This window comes from Arachis duranensis, chromosome 9 (genome assembly GCF_000817695.3).
Source record: "Arachis duranensis cultivar V14167 chromosome 9, aradu.V14167.gnm2.J7QH, whole genome shotgun sequence".
NCBI lineage: Eukaryota > Viridiplantae > Streptophyta > Magnoliopsida > Fabales > Fabaceae > Arachis > Arachis duranensis.
In genome coordinates, this window is record NC_029780.3 from 71259559 (window position 1) to 71277760 (window position 18202).

Consider the following 18202-nt stretch of genomic DNA (forward strand, 5'->3'; position numbering starts at 1 on the left):
CCGCCCGTCCTCTCAGTGAAAATGGTCCAGGTGCGCTGTCACCGCACGGCTAATCATCTGTCGGTTCTCGATCATGTAAGAATATGATTTACTATCCTTTTGCGTTGTCACCACGCCCTATAGTCGCGAATTTGAAACTCGTTACAGTCATTCAATTCCTGAATCCTACTCGGAATACCACAGACAAGGTTTAGACTTTCTGGATTCTCAAGAAAGCTGCCAATGGATTTTAGCTTATACCACGAAGATTCTGATTAAGGAATCCAAGAGATATTCATTCAAGCTTATTTGCATGTAGAACGAAAGTGGTTGTCAAGAACACGTTCATAAGTGATAATGGTGATGAGTGTCACATAATCATCACATTCATCAGGTTCTTAGGTGCGAATGAAATAAGCGTGAATTGAATAGAAGAACAATAGTAATTGCATTAATACTCGAGGAACAATAGAGCTCCACACCCTTAATCTATGGTGTGTAGAAACTCCACCATTGAAAATACATAAGTGATAAAGGTGTTCATTGGTTCCGGCCCCAGAGAGGGAACCAAGATAACCAAGACTCTAATACCATAGTAAAAAGTTCTACTTATACTCAACTAGTTAATAGGGTTTACAGAAATAAGTCTAAGTGCAGAAATCCACTTTTGGGGCCTACTTTGGTGTGTGCTTGGGCTGAGCTTGAGCATTACACGTGCAGAGGCTTCTCTTGGGGTTAAACGCCAAGTTGTAACATGTTTTTGGCGTTTAACTCTGGTTTGTGACATGTTTCTGGCGTTTTACTCCAGAATGCAGCATGGAACTAGCGTTGAACGCCAGTTTGCATCATCTAAACTCGAATAAAGTATGAGCTATTATATATTTCTGGAAAGCCCTGGATGTCCACTTTCCAACGCATTTGAGAGCATGCCATTTGGAGTTTTGTATCTCTAGAAAATCTCTTTCGAGTGCAGGGAGGTCAGAATCCAACAGCATCTGTAGTCCTTTTTCAGCCTCCTATCAGATTTTTGCTCAGGTCCCTCAATTTCAGCCAGAAAATATCTGAAATCACAGAAAAACAAAAAAACTTATAGTAAAGTCCAGAAATGTGAATTTTGCATAAAACGAATAAAAACATCCATAAAAGTAGCTAGATCATACTAAAAACTACCTAAAAACAATGCCAAAAAGCGTATAAATTATCCGCTCATCACAACACCAAACTTAAATTGTTGCTTGTTCCTAAGCAACTAAAAATCAAATAGGATAAAAAGAAGATTATATACTATAAATCCCAAAATATCAATGAATATTAGTTCTAATTAGATGAGCGGGACTTGTAGCTTTTTGCTTTTGAACTGTTTTGGCATCTCACTTTATCCTTAGAAGTTTAGAATGATTAGCATCCATAGGAACTCAGAGTTCAGTTAGTGTTATTGATTCTCCTAGTTAAGTATGTTGATTCTTGAACACAGCGACTTTTATGAGTCTTGGCCATGGCCCTAAGCACTTTGTTTTCCAGTATTACCACCGGATACATAAGTGCCACAGACACATGACTGGGTGAACCTTTTCAGATTGTGACTCAGCTTTGCTAAAGTCCCTAGTTAGAGGTTTCCAGAGCTCTTAAGCACACACTTTTTGCTTTGGATCATGACTTTAACCACTCAGTTTCAAGCTTTTCACTTGGACCTTCATGACACAAGCACATGGTTAGGGACAACTTGAATTAGCCGCTTAGGCTTGGATTTTATTTCTTTGGGCCGTCCTATCCATTGATGCTCAAAGCCTTGGATCTTTTTTACCCTTGCCTTTTGGTTTTAAGGGCTATTGGCTTTTTCTGCTTGTTTTTTTTCTCTTTCTTTCTTTTTTTTTCTGCAAGCTTCTTCTTTTTCACTGCTTTTTCTTGCTTCAAGAATCAATTTCATGATTTTTCAGATTATCAATAACATTTCTCTTTGTTCATCATTCTTTCAAGAGCCAATAAATTTAACATTCATAAATAACAAGATAAAAAATATGCACTGGTTAAGCATTCATTCAGAAAACAAAAGGAATTGTCACCACATTAATATAATTAAACTAATTTCAAGGATGAATTCAAAACTCATGTACTTCTTGTTCTTTTGTATTAAAAACATTTTTCATTTAAGAAAGGTGAAGGATTCATGGAATTATTCATATCCTTAAGACATAGTTACTAAATACTAATGATCATGTAGTACAGACTCAAAACATAGACAAACATATAGCATAAAACTGAAAAACAGAGAGATAAGAACAAGGAAGTTAAGGAATGAGTCCACCTTAGTGTGGGTGGCGCCTTCTTCTTGAAGGACCCATGGTGTTCTTGAGCTCCTCTATGTCTCTTCCTTGCCTTTGTTGCTCCTCCCAAATAGCTCTTTGATCTTCTCTAATCTCATTGATAATGATGGAGTGCTCTTGGTGTTCCACCCTTAATTAGTTTATGTTATGACTCAATCCTTCTAGAGAAGTGTTGAGTTGTTCCCAATAGTTGTTTGGAGGAAAATGCATCCCTTGAGGTATCTCAGGGATTTCTTGATGATGAGCTTCCTCATGCGTCTCTTGAGATCCATGAATGGGCTCTGTTATTTGCTCCATCCTCTTCTTAGTGATGGGTGATGACTGCGCATCATGTACACTTTTTCTCATCTAAAAGGACCATAAAAGAGCATAATCTCATTTATCAATGCAATTTCATGAACTAAATGATATATATTATGGTACATTGTTTTGAAATGGGTTTGTGTTGAATTTCAGGTGAAAATAGCAACAAAAAGGGAAGAAAAAACATATGAAGCTGGGTGTGCCACTTGAAGCTATGGGCGTGGCATGCCAAGCCAACATTCCAGCAAAGAAGGTTGAAGAATTTCACATGGGCGTGCCACTTGGAGCTCTGGTCATGGCACGCCAAGTTTGTGAAGCCAAGATGTCAAAAAGGGCGTGCCACTTGGTATTTTTGGCATGGCACACTAGACTTAAGTTCCAGAGGAGTGATTTTGAGCCCCACTATGGGCATGGCACACCAAGAAGTGGGCATTGCACACTGGGGCATATGCCAGCCTGATCTCCTCTCATTAAAAGGAAAATATCTTGAGCTACACAACTCCAAATAAGATGATTCTAGTTCCATTAAAAAGTAGACATCCAGCATTTTCCAACCATATATAACATTTTATGATGGACACTGGAATTGATGAAGAGATTGACCCCGAAAACACAAGGAGCAAAAGACGTCACTGCAGAGTTATCAGTCTGACCTCTTCTTCTTCAAAGGGACATAACTTGAGTTGTAGAGGTCCAAATGATGTGATCTTGGTGGCGTTGGAAAGCTGACATCAAGATCTTTCCAACGATATGTAACACTCTAGGGTGGACATTAAAACTGGAGGTAAAAAAGGCTATTATTTCAGCGTTGCAAAACCTGGGCGTGCCACTTGGTATCGAAGGCGTGGCACGCCAGCTCAAGAATCTCACTATGTCGTGCCACTTGAAGCTTTGGGCGTGGCACGCCAGTTCTAATGGCCAGAGAGGAGATTTTGGTGCATCATTGAGGCATGGCATGCCAGTTTTGGGCGTGGCACGCCAACTTCACAACATATGGGGCGTGGCACGCCGGGCTACCTGACAGACTGACCTATCCACCTTCAAATGGGCATAACTTGAGCTACAGAGGTCCAAATAAGTTGATTTCAAAAGTGTTGGAAAGCTAACATCCAGGGCTTTACAAAAGTATATAGTACTTTATAGTGGACATTCATTTTGAGGCCCAACCAACTCCATACTTTCAACGTTGCAAAGTGGGTCATACTCCAAAGGGCAAAATCAAGTGGGAGTGGCACTTAGAACCACACGCCAACTTCTCCCTGCAGCCCCCAACCTTCAATAAAGCCCACTATAGCTCTCATTCAAGCCACACTTATCAATCAATCAAGGCCACAAGAAGAGTCTAGAATAGTTTATTTTCATTTCATTGTAATTTGCTTTTAATTTCATTTAAGTTTGTAATTTAGGAGAGCCTGTATAAGGGCCTTAGTTTCATAGAATTAGGTATGTTGGATTGGGGGAAGTCATAGGACCCTCTCCGTTCACCATCAATTTCTTCTCTTTTCTTTCTTACCTTGTAAATATTTTAGCTATAAATCACTAACTCTTTCCATTGGGAAAGAGAGCTCTATTATTTTTAAATGTATTGATTGTTTTTATTCTTTTTCTTCTCTTCATCTTCTCTTGATTTACTAGAAAGGATTTCGTTCTTCATTCTAGCATTCAATTATCTTGGAAAAGAGATTGAATGTAATTGGGTTTTATGGGAACCTTGGAAGAGGAAACATAAAACAATGCTTGAAATCCCTTCTCACACTTGAGTAGAATCTGGATTTTGGTGATGGGATTAGACCAAGGAATTGGTTATTGATCAAGATTTGAGAGATTGAGTCACTAAGGGATTGGAGCTCAATCAATCTTGATTGCCAAGAGGTCAATGAGTTGCATGATTGAAGATGAGGTGAAATCAATTAATCCGGAGAATGCAATATCTCTAGATCCCAATATTTATTTTATCTTTCTTTCTTTTATTTACTTTGTGGTTATTTACATTTTCTGCACTTTACATTTCCAGCACTTTACTTGTACTTTACTTTCCTTGCCATTTACTTTCCTACATTTTATTTCTTTTATTTACTTTTATGTTATTTACATTTCCTTGTTGCTTATCATACAATTATGAATCGTCTAACTAGAATAATTAATCAACTATTGCTTGCTTAGTCCAATTAATCTTTGTGGATACGATCCCACTCCATTGTGGGTTATTACTTGACGATAATTTGGTGCGCTTGCCAAAGAATGAATTCATTATATGTGGGTAGTGAATTCCGGTCATCAAGTTTTATGGCGCCGTTGCCGGGGTTTAATTGTGATTAACAAACTATCGGTTGGTTGATTACCTAGATTAGACATTTTTTTCCTTTCTCTTTTGTTTTGTCATTTAATTTCTTTTTCTTTTCTTTTGCTACTAAGGTGTTTGTATTATTGCCTCTCTAAGAATCCCTCATCTGTGACAATGGGAATTCCAATTTCTTTTGGTGACTATTGTTTGAGACAGAGCATGTTGCAAGTAAAAATGGAATTTACCTCATCTTTTGATCAATCATAACATATAGGATATTGTCCACCCCCAAAAAATGATTCAAGTCATTATCCTAATGGTGGCCGAGAATATCACCAAGAAATGATAAATTATGAGCAATCCACCCAAATGGGATATGCTCCAGGACCACAAAATGATCAATCAAATTTCATGGGAAACTTTCTACCACTATAGAATGACTCACGTTATTATACTCATGGTGGGTGGGAGTATCAAGAACATGAAATGGAGTGCTTTCCAGGGCCACAAAATGGTCTATATTTTGATGAGTGCAATTAATACTCATGTTGTGGCTGGGAAGATCAAAATCAAAGAGGATTTACTCATTCATACCCCATTCATCAAGAGCCATCACATTTTAATTATCCAACCTCACCTCCTAGTTTTACATGTCTAAATTCTTCATCACTTGAGGACAATCTTACAAAATTAGAGGCCACAATGGCAAGGTTAGCAGAGGTAGAGAGACAAGCACAAGCCCACTACTCTAACCAACCACCACCACAACCTCCCTTACATCCACTTTCTAGGCTAGAATTTTTCATTGAAGATTGCATAAAGAACATTGAAAGATCTTTTAAAGAAGCAGATGAGAGGGAAAATAAGTCTAGAGAAAAAGAGGAAATAGCAAAAAAGGACCGTAAAGAAGAAATGGGAATCTTAGCATAATTCTATGCTGAAAATCCAACCACTCTCTTTCCATGGCCATGGGAAGAATATCATGCCATTAGTCTAAGGAGTGGAGAAGTGCTTAATGAGGGTGAAAATGAGGAATCGGTAGAGCAAGAAGAAGAGATCCTTATACCAAGTGAGCCACCATTCCAAAAAGTTCTTGATGAAGAGAGTACTCCAACCATCTTACAATACTAGCCTTGCTAAGGTGGAGCGCTTCTCGGCTACTTTGTAGAGTTCTAGAGAGATGACTTCATGAACTTCTACTTCCTCTCCAATCATGATGCTATGGATCATGATGGCCCGATTCATAGTTACTTCGGATCGTTTGCTAGTGGGGATGATGTAGCGCTGGATGAACGTCTTCTCAATTGAACTGGCTTGCCTTTTGAGTCTCTTTTCCATTGAGCTCCTTCCACACATATGTCCATGAGGACTTGGTCCAACCTTTGATCAAAGTTGACCCTTCTAGTGTAGGGGCGTGTGTCTTCTTGCATCATAGGCAAGTTGAACGCCAACCTTACATTTTCCGGACTGAAATCTAAGCATTTTCCCCGAACCATTGTAAGCCAATTCCTTGGGTTTGGGTTCATGCTTTGATCATGGTTCCTAGTGATCCATGCGTTTGCATAGAACTCTTGAACTATTAAGATTCCGACTTGTTGAATGGGATTAGAGAGAACTTCCCATCCTCTTCTTCTAATCTCTTGTCGGATCTCCGGATATTCGCCCTTTTTGAGCTTAAAAGGGACCTCAGGGATTACCTTTTTCTTGGCCACAACTTCATAGAAGTGGTCTTGATGGGCTTTTGAGATGAATCTCTCCATCTTCCATGACTCAGAGGTGGAAGTAATTGCCTTCCCTTTCCTCTTTCTTGAGGTTTCTCTGGCCTTAGGTGCCATCAATGGTTATGAAAAAACAAAAAAGCTATGCTTTTACCACACCAAACTTAGAATGTTGCTCGCCCTCGAGCAAAAGAAGAAAGAATAGAAGAAGAAGAAGAAGAAGATATGAAGGAGAGGGAGAGAGGTGTGGGTTTCGGCCAAAGGGGAGAAGAGTGGGTAGTGTTGTGTGAAAATGAAGAAGGATGGAGGGGTTTATATAGTGGAGGGAGAGGGGTTTGGGTTCGGTCCTTTAGGGTGGGTTTGGGTGGGAAAGAGATTTTGAATTTGAAGGTAGGTGGGGTTTTTGGGGAAGAGTGGATGGATGTGATTGGTGAAGGGGTAATGGGGAAGAGAGATTGAAGTGATTGGTGAAGGATATAGTGTTATTGGACTGTGTGACGAAGAGAGAAGTGGGATATGTGGGGATCCTGTGGGGTCCACAGATTCTAAGGTGATCCTGTGGAGTCCACAGATCTTGAGGTGTCAAGGATTTCTCATCCCTGCACCTTTTAGGTGTGTAAAATGCCCTTTGTATGCAATCCTAGGATTTAACGCCAGACTGATGCTTGTTTCTGGCATTTAAACGCCCAAATGTAGCCTGTTTTTGGCGTTTAACGCCAGCCTGATGCTTGTTTCTGGCGTTAAACACCAGCTTGGTGCTTGTTTCTGGCGTTAAACACCAGACAGAAGCTTGTTTCTGGTGTTTAAATGCCAGACATCTCTTCCTCCAGGGTGTGCTTTTTCTTCTGCTATTTTTGATTCTGTTTTTAATTTTTGCAATTGTTTTGCGACTCCACATGATCATAAACCTAATAAAACATAAAAGAACAATAGAAATATAGATAAATAAAAATTGGGTTGCCTCCTAATAAGTGCTTCTTTAATGTCAATAGCTTGACAGTGAGCTCTCATGGAGCTTCACAGATGTTCAGAGCATTGTTGGGACCTCCCAACACCAAACTTAAAGTTTGAATGTGGGGGTTCATCACCAAACTTAGAGTTTGGTTGTGGCCTCCCAACACCAAACTTAGAGTTTAATTGTGGGGCTTTGTTTGACTCTGTATTGAGAGAAGCTTTCTATGTTTCCTCTCCATGGTTGCAAAGGAAGATCCTTGAGCTTTAAATACAAGGTAGTCCCTATTCAATTGAAGGACTAGCTCTCCTCTGGCAACATCAATCACAGCTCCTGCTGTGGCTAGGAAGGGTCTTCCAAGGATGATGCATTCATCCTCATCCTTTCCAGTATATAAGATTATGAAATCAACAGGGATGTAAAGGCCTTTAACCTTCACTAACACGTCCTCTACTAATCCATAAGCTTGTTTTATTGACTTGTCTGCCATCTCTAATGAGATTCTTGCAGCTTGTACCTCAAAGATCCCCAGTTTTTCCATTACAGAGAGTGGCATAAGATTTATACCTGACCTCTGGTTACACAGAGCCTTCTCAAAGGTCATGGTGCCTATGGTATAGGGTATTAAGAATTTACCAGGATCTTGTTTCTTTTGAGGTAAAGTTTGCTGAACCCATGTATTTAGTTCACTAATGAGCACGGGAAGTTCCTCTTCCCAAGTCTTATTACCAAACAACTTGGCATTCAGCTTTATGATGGCTTCTAGATATTGAGCAACTTGCTCTTCAGTTACATCTTTATCCTCTTCAGAGAAAGAATATTTCTCAGAGCTCATGAATGGCAGAAGGAAGTTTAATGGAATCTCTATGGTCTCTATATGAGCCTCAGATTCCTTTAGGTCCTCAATAGGGAACTCCTTTCTGTCTGGGGGACATCCCATGAGGTCTTCCTTATTGGGATTCACGTCTTCCCCTTCCTCTTTGGATTCAGCCATTTTGATTATATCAATGGCCTTGCACTCTCTTTTTGGATTCTCTTCTGTATTGCTTGGGAGAGTACTAGGAGGAGTTTCAGTGATTTTCTTACTAAGCTGACCCACTTGTGCCTCCAAGTTTCTAATGGAGGACCTTGTTTCATTCATGAAACTTAAAGTGGCCTTAGATAGATCAGGACTATGTTTGATAAGCTTGAGGGACTCTGCTCAGAATTCTCTGTCTGTTGCTGAGAAGATGATGGAAAAGGCTTGCTATTGCTAAACCTGTTTCTTCCACTATTATTAAAGCCTTGTTGAGGCTTTTGTTGATCCTGAAATTTGGATGATTTCTCCAGGAGGGATTATAGGTGTTTCCATAGGCTTCACCCATGTAATTCACCTCTGCCATTGCAGGGTTTTCAAGATCATAAGCTTCTTCTTTAGAAGATGCTTCTTTAGTACTGTTGGATGCATTTTGCAATCCATTCAGACTCTGAGATATCATATTGACTTGTTGGGTCAATATTTTGTTTTGGGCCAGTATGGCATTCAGAGCATCAATTTCAAGAACTCCCTTCTTCTGAGGAGTCCCATTACTCACATAATTCCTCTCAGAGGTGTACATGAATTAGTTATTTGCAACCATGTCAATGAGTTCTTGAGCTTCTGCAGGCATTTTCTTTAGGTGAATGGATCCACCTGCAGAATGGTCCAGTGACATCTTAGAGAACTCAGATAGACCATCATAGAATATATCCAAAATGGTCCACTCTGAAAGCATATCAGAAGGACACTTTTTGGTCAACTGCTTGTATCTTTTCCAAGCTTCATAGAGGGATTCACCATCTTTTTGCCTGAAGGTCTAAACATCCACTCTTAGCTTGCTCAGCTTTTGAGGAGGAAATAACTTGGCCAAGAAGGCCATGACCAGCTTATCCTAAGAGTCCAAGCTATCTTTAGTTTGTGAGTCCAACCATGTTCTAGCTCTGTCTCTCACAGCAAAAGGGAAAAGCATGAGCTTGTAGACTTCAGGATCTACTCTATTAGTCTTAACAGTATCACAGATCTACAAGAACTCAGTTAAAAATTGATAGGGATCTTCTGATAGAAGTCCATGAAACTTGCAGTTCTGTTGCATTAGAGCAACTAGTTGAGGCTTCAGCTCAAAATTGTTTGCTCCAATGGCAGGGATTGAGATGCTTCTTCCATAAAAATTGGAAGTAGGTGTAGTATAATCACCAAGCATCCTCCTTGCATTATTGTTGTTGTCATTATTTTCGGCTGCCATCTCCTCTTCTTTTTTTGAAAATTTCTGTAAGGTTTTCTCTGGATTGTTGTATTTTAGCTTCTCTTAGTTTCTTCTTCAGAGTCTTTTCAGGTTTAGGATCTACTTCAATAAGAATGTTCTTGTCCTTGCTCTTGCTCATATAAAAAAGAAGAGAACATAAAATAATAATAGGGATCCTCTTTACCACAGTAGAGAGATTCCTTTATGTGAGTAGAAGAAAATAAGAAGAAAATCCGAACACAGGTAGAGGGGAGAAGAGGGTTCGAATTTTGAGTAGAAGAGAAGTGTTAGAATATAAATAAATAAATAGAAGACGATGAGAGAGAGGAGTTTTCAAAAATTAACTAAAATAAAAGAAAAATATTTTTATTTTTATTTTAAATTAAAGTTAAAATTCGAATTTATAAAAAAGAATAAAATTAAGATTTAAAACAATTAGTTAAATAAAAAGATTTTTGGAAAAGAAGGAGCTGATTTTCGAAAATTAGAGAGAGAAAAGTAGTTAGGTGGTTTTGGAAAAGATAAGAAATAGTAAAACAAACAAAAAGTCAATTAGTTAGTTGAAAAAATTTGAAAATCATTTTTGAAAAGATAAGGAGTTAGAAAAGATTTTTGAAATTGATTTTGAAAAAAGATATGATTGAGATTTGTTTTGAAAAAGATTTGAAAAGGAAATTAAAAAGATTTGATTTTTTAAAATTAAAATTGATTACTTGACTAACAAGAAACTAAAAGATATGATTCTAGAATTTAAAGATTGAACCTTTCTTAACAAGAAAGTAACAAACTTCAAATTTTTGAATGAATCACATTAATTGTTAGTAAAGTTTTCGAAAATTATGAAATAAAATTAAGAAAAAGATTTTGAAAATCAATTTTTAAAATTTTTGAAAAATAATAAGAAAAATGAAAAAGATTTGATTTTTGAAAAAGATTTTGAAAAGATAGGATTTTTAAAATTGAAATCTTGACTTGACTAACAAGAAACAACTTATTTTAAAAAATTTTGACTAAGTCAACCCAAAGATTTCGAAATTTATGTGAGAAATAAGGGAAAGATATTTTTTTTATTTTTGAATTTAATGTGGAAAGAGAAAAACAACAAAATGACCCAAGACATAAAAATTATGAATCAAAACAACTAATGCATGCAAGAACACCAAGAACACTTTGAAGATCAAGATGAAAATCAAGACTTATTTTTGAAAAATTTTCAAGAGAGGAAAACATGCAAGACACCAAACTTAGAAATTTTCAGCGTTTAGACACTATGGATTAAAAAAATGCATATGAAAAACAACAAAAGACACAAAACAAGAAAATATGAAGATCAAACAAGATGACCTATCAAGAACAACTTGAAGATCATGAAGAACACCATGCATGAGTTTTTCGAAAAATGCACAAATTTTAAAAACATACAATTGACACCAAACTTAAAAATTGACACTAGACTCAAACAAGAAACACAAAAATATTTTTTTTGTTTTTATGATTTTATGATTTTTTTTGTATTTTTTTCGAGAAAATTATTTTGGAAAAACGAAAACAAATAAAAAAATTTTGAAAGATTTTTGAAAACTTTTTAAAAGAAAATTACCTAATCTGAGCAACAAGATGAACCGTCAGTTGTCCAAACTCAAACAATCCCGGGCAATGGCGCCAAAAACTTGATAGGCAAAATTGTGACTCATACTTTTCACAACTCGAACAATTCCTAGCAATGGCTCCAAAAACTTGGTGCACAATACTATGGTTCACACACATTCTTCACAACTTCGCACAACTAACCAGCAAATGCACTGGGTTGTCCAAGTAATAAACCTTACGTGAGTAAGGGTCGATCCCACGGAGATTGTTGGTATGAAGCAAGCTATGGTCATCTTGTAAATCTCAGTCAGGCGGATTCTAATGGTTATAATTGTTTTCGAATATAAAGATAAATAAAGCATAAAATAAAGATAGAGATACTTATGTAATTCATTGGTGGGAATTTCAGATAAGCGCATGAAGATACTGTGTTCCTTTTGAATATCTGCTTTCCTACTGCTTTCATCCAATCATTCTTACTCCTTTCCATGGCAAGATGTATGTTGGGGGATCACCGTTGTCAATGGCTACCGTCCGTCCTCTCAGTGAAAATGGTCCAGGTGCGCTGTCACCGCACGGCTAATCATCTGTCGGTTCTTGATCATGTAAGAATATGATTTACTATCCTTTTGCGTTGTTACCACGCCCTACAGTCGCGAGTTTGAAGCTCGTCACAGTTATTCAATCCTTGAATCCTACTCAGAATACCACAGACAAGGTTTAGACTTTTCGGATTCTCAAGAATGCTGCCAATGGATTCTAGGTTATACCACGAAGATTCTGATTAAGGAATCCAAGAGATATTCATTCAAGCTTATTTGCATGTAGAACGAAAGTGGTTGTCAGGCACACATTCATAAGTGAGAATGGTGATGAGCGTCACATAATCATCACATTCATCAGGTTCTTGGGTGCGAACGGATATCTTAGAATAAGAATAAGCATGAATTGAATAGAAGAACAATAGTAATTGCATTAATACTCGAGGAACAGCAGAGCTCCACACCCTTAATCTATGGTGTGTAGAAACTGCACCGTTGAAAATACATAAGTGATAAAGGTGTTCATTGGTTCTGGCCCAGAGAGGGAACCAGGATAACCAAGACTCTAATACCATAGTAAAAAGTTCTACTTATACTCAACTAGTTACTAGGGTTTACAAAAATAAGTCTAAGTGCAGAAATCCACTTCCGGGGCCCACTTTGGTGTGTGCTTTGGCTGAGCTTGAGCTTTACACGTGCAGAGGCTTCTCTTGGGGTTAAACGCTAAGTTGTAACATCTTTTTGGCGTTTAACTCTGGTTTGTGACGTGTTTCTGGCGTTTTACCCCAGAATGCAGCATGGAACTGGCGTTGAACGCCATTTTGCATCGTCTAAACTCGAATAAAGTATGGACTATTATATATTGATGGAAAGCCCTAGATGTATACTTTCCAACAGAATTAAGAGCGCCATTTGGAGTTCTGTAGCTCTAGAAAATCTATTTCGAGTGCAGGGAGGTCAGAATCCAACAGCATATGTAGTCCTTTTTCAGCCTCCTATCAGATTTTTGCTCAGAAAATACCTAATATCACAGAAAAACACACAAACTCATAGTAAAGTCCAGAAATGTGAATTTTGCATAAAAACTAATAAAAACATCCCTAAAAGTAGCTAGATCTTACTAAAAACTACCTAAAAATAATGCCAAAAAGCGTATAAATTATCCGCTCATCAGCAATCACCACCACGTTAGTGGTCACGTTAATGCAATTAACGTGAGGCACTAACGTGGGAAGGAGGGGCGTTTGGAGCGTTAGTGACAAAGGTAAGTGTCACTAATGCTCTCGAAGCTTAGGCATGCCCACGTTAGTTACACTAACATGGATCACTAACGTGGGGAAAAGAGGCAAAGAGCAATGTTATTGGAAAAGGTGAATTCCAATAACATTTGCAAAGGTCCATGAGGCAACGTTACCACTAACGTTGAAGTTACCATGGATCATTTTGGTTTGGAACGTTAGTGAAAAAGGTGATCGTCACTAACGTTCTCGAACCCATATTTTCACTTAACGTTAACACTCCTAACGTCCTAACTAACGTCCACCCATGCCTAACTCACACTTTTTCTGCAAGCAAAGCCGAGCCCACTGAAGATTGTAACTGCTTCAACTCAAGATCAAAGGCCCATATCCAAGACTTGAAGAACTAACTAGAAGATCAAGAAGAGTAGTATATATAGGAGTAGTTTTGAACTACAGAGAAGCTGGGCATTTTGGAGAACTACACTCTGTATATTTACTTTTTTGCACTTTCTAGTTTGTTTTAGGATGTACTCTTCTCCACCATTTTCCATTTCTAGAGCTATGAACAACTAAACCCCCTTTCATTGGGTTAGGGAGCTCTGTTGTAATTTGACGGAACAATTATAGTTTTCATTTTTCTTCCTCTTTCTTTTCTCTTGGTTTACTATAAAGCTTTTGATCTTAATTCAATTGGTTAGTTGTCTTGGAAAAGAAAATCTCCATAATTGGATCTCCTCTGAGCCTTGGAAAAGGGATGAGGAGATCATGCTAGAAATGCTTTCTCATGTTGGACCAAATTTTTGGTTTGGACGGATATAGTGACATGTAATCCTCCCAACACTTTGATTTGAAAATACAAGCGGTATAATCAGTGACCATACTTCATCTATTCCCATGAGTAATTAAATTAAGGAATTGGGCAATTGTTCAAGCTTAGAGAGATTGGGTTGCCAAGGAATTGGGATCCAATCACGTAAGATTGCCAAGGAGATCAATGAATGCATTGATTGAGGAAGAGATGAGAATGAATTTGATCTGGAGAATGCAACATCTCCTAAGCCCAATGAATCCCCCATTTCTGATCTTACCCATTCTCTTTACTTCCTGCCATTTATCTTTATGCTCATTTCCCCAAATCCCCTTTTAAGATTCTGCACTTTACTTTCTGCAATTTACTTTTCCGCCATTTAATTTTCTACAATTCTCAACTCAATCTCTATTTAGCTCAACTAGCACATTCTTCCAACTAAAGTTGCTTGACCAATCAATCCCTGTGGGATTCAACCTCACTCTATTGTGAGTTTTTACTTGATGACAAGTTTTCGTGCATCAACGACAGAGGGACAGTCCAATGGTTAGCTACCAACACTTGTCATTGACTTTATAACTGACAAATGAGACTCATTGATGAGCGGATAATTTATACGCTTTTTGGCATTGTTTTTAGATAGTTTTTAGTAGGATCTACCTACTTTTAGGGATGTTTTCATTAGTTTTTATGCAAAATTAACCTTTCTGGACTTTACTATGAGTTTCTGTGTTTTTCTGTGATTTCAGGTATTTTCTGGCTGAAATTGAGGGACCTGAGCAAAAATCTGATAGGAGGCTGACAAAGGACTACTGATGCTGTTGGATTCTGACCTCCCTGCACTCGAAATATATTTTCTGGAGCTACAGAACTCTTAACTGCATTGGAAAGTAGACATCCAGAGCTTTCCAGCAATATATAATAGTCTATATTTTATTCGAGTTTAGATGACACAAACTGGCGTTCAATGCCAGTTCCATGCTGCATTCTGGAGTAAAACGCCAGAAACACGTCACAAACTAAAGTTAAACGCCAAAACACGTTACAACTTGGTGTTTAACTCCAAGAGAAGCCTCTGCACGTGTAAAGCTCAAGCTCAGCCCAAGCATACACCAAAGTGGGGCCCGGAAGTGGATTTCTGCACTTAGACTTATTTCTGTAAACCCTAGTAGCTAGTTTAATATAAATAGAACTTTTTACTATTGTACAAAGGGCCCTTTTCCCTATTTTCGAATTCATATCACATTTTGGGGGCTGGCCATTCGGCCATGCCTGGATCATCACTTATGTATTTTCAACGGTGGAGTTTCTACACACCATAGATTAAGATGTGGAGCTCTGCTGTACCTCGAGAATTAATGCAATTAGTATTATTCTTCTATTCAATTCAAGCTTATTCTTGTTCTAAGATATCATTCGTACTTCAACCTGATGGATGTGATGATCCGTGACACTCATCATCATCTGTCCTTATGAACGTGTGCCTGACAACCACCTCCGATCTACCTAAGATTGAATGAATATCTCTTGGATTCCTTAATAAGAATCTTCGTGGTATAAGCTAGAACCCTTTGGCAGCCATTCTTGAGAATCTAGAAAGTTTAAACCTTGTCTGTGGCATTCCGAGTAGGATTTGGGGAAGGAATGACTATGACGAGCCTCAAACTCGTGATTGTTGGGCGTGGTGACAGACGCAAAAGAATCAATGGATTCTATTCCGACATGATCGAGAACGACAGATGATTAGCCGTGCTGTGACAGAGCATTTGGACCATTTTCACTGAAAGGATGGGAAGTAGCCATTGACAACGGTGATGCCCTACATACAGCTTGCCATAGAAAGGAGTAAGAATGATTGGAGGAAGACAATAGGAAAGCAGAGATTCGGAAAGGGCAAAGGATCTCCATACACTTATCTGAAATTTCCACCAAGGATTTACATAAGTATCTCTTTCATCTATTTTATGCTTTTTTTATTATTATTTTTGAAAACCATTATAACCATTTGAATCCGCCTGACTGAGATTTATAAGATGCCATAGCTTGCTTCATACCAACAATCTCCGTGGAATCGACCCTTACTCACGTAAGGTTTATTACTTGGACGACCCAGTGCACTTGCTGGTTAGTTGTGCGAAGTTGTGAAGAATGTGAGTGAACCATAGTAGTGTGCACCAAGTTTTTGGAGCCATTACTAAGAATTATTCGAGTTATAAAAAGTGTAAATCACAATTTTGCCTATCAAGTTTTTGGCGCCGTTGCCGGGGATTGTTCGAGTTTGGGCAACTGACGCTTCATCTTGTTGTTCAGATTAGGTAATTTTCTTTTCAAAAAGTTTTCAAAAATATTTCAAATTTTTTTTTCTCTTTTTCCTTTTTTTAAAGATTATTTTCGAAAAAAAATACAAAAAAAATTTAATAAAATCATAAAAAACAAAAAAATATTTTGTGTTTCTTGTTTGAGTCTAGTGTCAATTTTTAAGTTTGGTGTCAATTGCATGTCTTTAAAAATTTGTGCATTTTTTGAAAACTCATGCATGGTGTTCTTCATGATCTTCAAGTTGTTCTTGGTAAGTCTGCTTATTTGATCTTGATATTTTCTTGTTTTGTGTTTTTTGTTGTTTCTCATATGCATTTTTGAATTCTTAGTGTCTAAATATGAAAAATTTCTAAGTTTGGTGTCTTGCATGTTTTTCTTTTCTTGAAAATTTTTCAAAAAAAAGTCTTGATGTTCATCTTGATCTTAAAAGTGTTTTTGGTGTTCATCTTGACAATCATAGTGTTCTTGCATGCATTAAGTGTTTTAATCCAAAATTTTCATGTTTTAGGTCATATTTGTGTTTTTCTCACTCCTCATTAAAAATTCAAAAATAAAAAAATATCTTTTCCTTATTTTGCTCATAATTTTCAAAAATTTGAGTTGACTTAGTCAAAAATTTTTAAAACTTAGTTATTTCTTATAAGTCAAGTCAAATTTTCAATTTAAAAAAATCCTATCTTTTCAAAATCTTTTTCAAAAATCAAATATTTTTCAATTTTTTTATTATTTTCGAAAATTTTTTAAATTTATTTTCAAAATCTTTTTCTTATCTTTATTTCAAAATTTCAAAAACTTTACTAACAATTAATGTGATTAATTCAAAAATTTGAAGTTTGTTACTTTCTTGTTAAGAAAGGTTCAATCTTTAAATTCTAGAGTCATATCTTTTAGTTTCTTGTTAGTCAAGTAATCAATTTTAATTTTAAAAATCAAATCTTTTCCAAAATATCTTTTTCAATCATATTTTTTTCAAAATATCTTTTTCAAATCATATCTTTTTCGAAATTGATTTCAAAAATCTTTTCTAACTTCTTATATTTTCAAAATTGATTTTCAAATCTTTTTCAACTAACTAATTGACTTTTTGTTTGTTTCTTATCTTTTTTAAAACCACCTAACTACTTTCCTCTCTCTAATTTTCGAAAATTACCTCCCTCTTTTTCAAAATTCTTTTTTTTTAACTAATTGCTTCAAATTTTAATTTTTATTTTATTCCTTTTCTTAATTTTCAAATTTTAACTTTAATATTTTTCTTTTATTTTAGTTAATTTTCGAAAACTTTTCTCTCTCATCTCTTTCTATTTATTTATTCATTTACTAACACTTCTCTTCATCTTAAAATTCAAACCCCCTCTTCCTCTCTGAGTTCGAATTTATCTCTTTTCCTTCTTCTATTCTTTTCTTCTTCTACTAACATAAAGGAATCTCTCTACTGTGGTAAAGAGGATCCCAATTATTATTTTCTGTTCCCTTCTTTTTCATATGAGCAGGAGCAAGGACAGGGACATTCTTGTTGAAGCAGATCCTGAACCTGAAAGGACCCTAAGGAGGAAGCTAAGGGAAGCTAAAGCACAACCCTCCGGAGAGGAATTGACAGAAATTTTCGAAAAAAAAGAGGAGATGGTAGCCGAAAATAATAACAACAACAATAATGCAAGGAGGATGCTGGGTGACTATACTACACCTACTTCCAAATTTGATGGAAGATGTATCTCAATCCCTGCCATTGAAGCAAATAATTTTGAGCTGAAACCTCAACTAGTTTCTCTAATGCAACAGAACTGCAAGTTTCATGGACTTCCATCAGAAGATCCCTATCAGTTTTTAACTGAGTTCTTGCAGATTTGTGAGACTGTTAAGACAAATGGAGTAGGTCCTGAA

At 36.9% G+C, this 18202-nt stretch overlaps 1 non-coding gene across 1 annotated transcript; it reads left to right on the top strand.

Moving 5' to 3' along the window:
• Window positions 1-9308: 9308 nt before the first annotated feature.
• Window positions 9309-9416, top strand: LOC127742022 (small nucleolar RNA R71). The gene has a single exon (XR_008003209.1). It is a non-coding gene; the product is annotated as a small nucleolar RNA R71 (small nucleolar RNA).
• Window positions 9417-18202: the final 8786 nt, after the last annotated feature.